A 6,000-nucleotide genomic window follows, 5' to 3' on the forward strand; every position below is an offset into this window, starting at 1 on the left:
GATTATCTGCTTTGTTTCAGAATTTAAATCCAATCAGCATATTTCCTTGACCTCGCTGCAGATGTCAGACAAATACTTGAGAAAATTGAGATTGTCTATGTGCTTTCTATAGCATTTCATCATCTCCATCATCATCCCAATACTTTCAGGTGACTCAGGTGACATAATTTCTGGCTCTCCAGCCTGTGATTATCCCTGAATTTTAATTACCCTCCCCAAAACTTTTTACTAGTTCTCTGAAAATTATCACTCATATAAACTTCCTACAGAAATTGGTTTAATTAAGGGCTGTGTTCTCAGAGTATTTGTACTCAGGAGAATGTCTACATTTAAGGTAGAAGAGAAAGAAACCTGTAAAATTTTAAAGGCAAGACTTGTGTTTTTAGTTATTATTGAGTGAACAACTGCCATTTATTTCTTTTAAACACTTAATTCTTATATTTTAATTTATTTTTTCTTTTTTATATATTTTTTCCCTTTTTTACACTCCAGAATTTATTCCCTTCTGCTTCAATTCCTGAACTGTTCCACATCCTATACCTCCTCCTCACCCACACCAGTCTGCAGGAGGATTACCTCACACTACCCACACCAACAGTACTCTACACTCTCTGCCTTCAGTCCCTTGGGGGTTAGGTGCATCTTCTATAATTGAATGCAGACCCAGCAGTCCTCTGCTCTATATGTGTTGGGGTCCTCATATCAGGTGGTGTATGATGAACAATGACTTGGTAAGTGCTTTGTGATTATGGATCTGAAATTATGTTTCTCTGACATTACAGTCTTATTTGTAGTCGACTTTCCCATGTCACTAAAGAACAAATTTTTATCATTTTTTCTAAAAAGCTTAAATAATTAAAATAGTACAGTTATATAACAGAGATAAAAGACTTACAAACATATGTTTTTATTGTTTGACTTGGAGTATATTAATCTACATAAATGAAATGTCAAAAGTAATTTTTATATTTAAATGATCACTTATCTGATAGAATATCAATTTTAAAATGGAATGTATGACACAATTTGGATTCATATTTAAATGAGAGACTTGAGTCCATTTCTTACTGTTTAATCCATTACAAAAATAAAGCATAATCTTGAATCTAAAAAAGAAAAAGGAAAGAGAGAGAGAGAAACAGAGAGAGAGAGAGAGGGAGAGAGAGAGAGAGAGAGAGAGAGAGAGAGAGAGAGAGGAGAGAGAGAGGGAGAGAGAGAGAGAGAGAGAGAGGGAGAGAGAGAGAGAGAGAGAGAGAGAGAGAGAGAGAGAGAGAGAGAGAGAGAGAGAGAGAGATTGCTCGGCACCTGGAAGAACCACTGGATGGTACCCACTCCTGAAACCAAGGGTGAGTCTATACGCCCTTGCCACTGACTATGCTTGGAGAGGTCACATGAAACTCTCAGAGCACAGGTAGCAATGCTGCCTGAGAAAAGACACTTCTGGCCCAAGGTCAGAGCCAGTGAAGATGCACTGAGACTAGGCACTACCATCTGAACTCACAGCCTACCCGGAGAGCTGGACACTCAAGATCATTCTACCTCTGGAAATTAGGGGCCCACAGACCCACAGGAGAGACAAGTGCTACTCAGAGACAACAAGATCACCTAGCATCACCAATAGCAAGAAGGCAAGAGGCAAACACAAGAATCTACGAAAGAGAAACCAAGACAATCTGACAACATAAGAACTCAGTTCTTCTACCACAGCATATTGGAAAACCTAGGAAAGATATCTGGAGACATAAATGCTAGTATCACTAAGAGAATACAAATAAGAATTTCAGGGGCTTAAGATGCTATAGAAAACATTGACACACAGTCAGAGAAAATGCAAAAATCAAACAGCTACAAACCCAAAACATCCAGAAAATATACGACACAATGAGAAGATTAACGTTAGGATAGCAGGTGTAGAAGAGAGTGAAGACTGACAACTAAAAGGCCCAATTATTCTCTTCAATAAAATCATAGAAGAAAACTTCCCTAGCTTAAGAAAAGAGATTACCATAAATATACAAAATGTTTACAGTCCCCAAATAGATTGGACCAGGAAATAAATTCTTCCCGATACATAATAGTAAAAACAACAAATGTTTAAAACCAAAAAAAGAATATTAAAAACAGTAGGGGAAAAGACAGGTAACATATAAGGGCAGACTGATCAGAATTACACCAAACTTTTCAACAGAAAGTATCAAAGCTAGGAGATCCTGTATTTACCACATACAGAACTAAAGAGAAGGCAAATACCAGCACAGGTTACTATATCCAGCAAAACTCTCAATTACCATAGATGGAGAAACCAAGATATTCCAGGACAAAAGCAAATTTACATAATATCTGTTCACAAATTCAGCCCTCCAAAAGATAATAGATTGAAAACTCCACCACAAAGAAGGAAACATCACTCTAGAAGAAGCAAAATATTAATCTTCTTGCAATAAACCCAAAAGTACAAAAGCACACAAACATAACTCTACCTCTAACACCAAAAATAGCAGAAAATCACAAATCACTATTCCTTTACATCTATTAACATCAATTAGCTCAATTCACCAATGAAAAAACATAGATTATCAGACTGAATAGGTAAAGAGGTTCCAGCACTTTGCTGAATACAGGAAATTTATCTCAGTAACAAAGACAGGCCTTACCTCAGAGTAAAATATTGGAAAAAATCTTTCTGAGCAAATAGTCACAAGAAACAAACAAGCTGAAGTATACATCTGATAATCAAATAAAATAGATTATGAACCAAAAGTCATAAAAAAGATAAAAATAAAGAACACTTTTTACTCACCAAGGGAAAAATCTATCAAGATAAACTCTCAATCATGAACATCCATGATCCAAATATAACGACATCTCATTTAAAAAAGAAATTCTACTAAAGGTCAAAGCATCTATTGTACCACACACAATAATAAAGGAAGACTTCAAAATTCTGCTTTCATCAATGAACAGATCATGGAAACAGAAAGTGATCAGAGACATAGTGAAACTAAGAGAAGTTATTAACCAAATGAACTTAACAGATATTCATAGAATATTTTATCCTAAAACAAAAGAATATAACTTTTTCTCAGCACTTCACAGCATCTTCTGCAAATTTGACCATATAACGCAACACAAACCAGCCTGAAAAGATATAGAAACATTGAGTTTATCCCATGAAACCTGTTAGATCATGATGGACCAAGGCTGGTCTTCAAAAAGAACAAAACAAAAAAGCCCACATATACATGGAAGCTAAGCAAATCCTTGCCCAATGATAGCTTTGTCAAAGAACAAATAAAAGAGAAATCAAGATGTTTTAGAATTTAAAGTAAATGAAGACCCAACACACCCAAAATTGTTGGATACAATAAAAGCAGCGCTAAGAGAAAACTCTGAGTAGCTCTGAGTGCCTACAAAAAGAAACTGGAGAAAACTTACACTAACATGTTGACAGCACACCAGAAAGCTATTTTAAAAAATCAACAAGATCAATAAACATTTAACTAAGCTAACCAGAAGGCAAAGAGAAAGTATCCAAATTAATAAAATTAGAAATGAAAGGTGAGCGCTCACAACAGAAACTGAGGCAATTCAAGAAGTCATCATCCTACAATAAAAGCCTATATTTAACAAAACTGGAAAGTCTAGAGGAAATGGACAATTTTCTAGACAGATACCAGGTACCAAATTTAAATTGGAAGCTGATAAACCATCTAAACAGTCCCATACCCCTAAAGAAATACAAGTAGTCATCAAAACCTGTCAACCCCATTCCAAAAAAGCCCAGGAGTTTAGTGCAAAATTCTATTAGACCCTTATATAAGACATAATACTAATATTCTCCAAATTATTCCATAAAAGAGAAACAAAAGAAACCCTACCAAAACCATTCTTTAATGCCACAATTATGCTCCTTCCTAAGCCATACAAAGAGCCCAAAAAGAAATAAAACTTTAGACCAAATATCCCTCATGAACATTAACTCAAAAATATTCAATAAAATTCTTGCAAATCAAATCCAAGAACACATCAAAATGATCATCCACCATGATCAAATAGGCTTCATCCCAGGGAGGCAAGGATGATTCACTGAGAATCCATCAACGTAATCCACTATATAAACAAGTACAAAGAAAAAAAAGAGCCTCTCCTTAGAGGCTGAGAGAGCAGTTGACAAAATCTTAAACCCCTTCATATTAAAAGTCTTGTAAAGGTCAAGAATTCAAGGCTCATATTTAAACACAGTAAAATCAATATCCATCAAACCACTAGCCAACAGCAAAGTAAATGGTGAGAAAGTTGAAGTAATCTCACCAAAATCAAGGATTAGAAAAGGCTGCCCATTTGCTCTCTATCTATTCAACATAGTGCTGGAAGTACTGCCCAGAAAAATGAGACAGTCAAAATAAGGTCAAAGGATACAGGTTGTAAAGGAAGAAATTAAAATATTATTATTTGCAGATGATATGATAGTGTACTCAAGGAACACTAAAAATACCACCTGAGAACTTCTACAGTTGAAAAACAACTTCAACAAAGTGGCTGGATATAAAAATCAGTAGCCTTTCTGTACTCAAAGAATGAAGAGGATGAGAAAGAAATTAGAGAATCAGCACCCTTCAAAATAGTCACAAACAATACATAATACCTTGGTGTGATCCTAACCAAGCAAGTGAACTATATGTATTACAAGGAGTTCAAGTCCCTGAAGAAGGAAATCAAAGACCTCAGATGTTTGCAAGATCCCCCATTCCCATGGATTGGAAGGATCAAAATAGTAAAAATGTCCACTGTGCTTAAGGCAATGTACAGATTCATTTCAATCATCATCAAAATTTCAACTCAATTATTCATAGAATTAGAAAGAGCAATTTGTAAATTCATTTGAAATAAAAAATTCCCAAGGATAGCAAACACTTTTCAAAACAATACAAAAAAGTGTGTAGAGCAGACTTTGTGGCAAGGATGATAGAAGCGGGGGGCCTTGTTTTTGGAGATCCCGATACTGTCATGCTTCTATTAAAACAGCTTATATTTGAACAATGTACTAAGGAGTGTAGGCAAGTGATCACCCCATACAAGAGCAAAGGGTTAGAAGCCTGGATGAAGTTGTTCAGGAACCTGGGAGGGCCGCTAACTAATGCAGGACTAGCAGCTCCAGTTATGCAGATGTCACAAGGAAAAAATGGTCAAAAGAGTGGGACTTGTTTTGCATGTGGACAGCCTGGCCACATGAAATTTCAGAGCCCACAGCAAGGCAGAAGTGACAGGTAACATGCTCACCAACAGTGGGTTCCTGGGCTGTGCCCGAAGTGCAGAAAAGGGAATCACTAGGCCAATGAGTGCTGTTCAGTGAAGGACATCCATGGGCAGCCCTTGAACCCTGGTGTCCAGCCAAAAAACTGGAGGTGGGGCCCCCAACCCCAGGGTCCTCAAATATATGGAGCAATGTCGGAAGGATGGCCAAACCTGAACCCTCCGATGCATTGGGGCCGGCCAGGTGAGCAACCAAAGACAGTGCAGGACTTGACCTCTGTTCCACCACCAGACTCATATTACCCCCCGAATGGGAACTCAATTAGTAGATACAGAAGTTAAGGGCCCTTTACTTCTTGATGCTGTGGGATTAATTTTGGGGAGGAGTTCTGTTACAATGCAGGGATTGGAAGTCCATGCTGGGGTGATAGATCCAGATTATACTGGGCAGGTAAAAACTATGGTCTCATCCCCTCGAGGCATGTATGCGATTTCACCAGGGGAGAGAGTGGCTCAATTGGTCCTTCTGCCCAGCCTTCATGCACAATTTCCTGCCAATAATAAGAAAGGGTCTATTTTCATTCTTTTGAATGCTGAGTGCCAGTTGGACCAGCACTATTTGTTGAATGGGCTGTCCTTTTTCCATTGAATGTTTACAGCTCCTTTGTCAAAAATCAGGTGACCATATACATGAGGTTCATTTCTGAATCTTCTATTCCATTGATTCATGTGCCTATTTCTATACCA

This window comes from Micromys minutus, assembly GCF_963924665.1.
Source record: "Micromys minutus genome assembly, chromosome: 2".
NCBI classification, from domain to species: domain Eukaryota; kingdom Metazoa; phylum Chordata; class Mammalia; order Rodentia; family Muridae; genus Micromys; species Micromys minutus.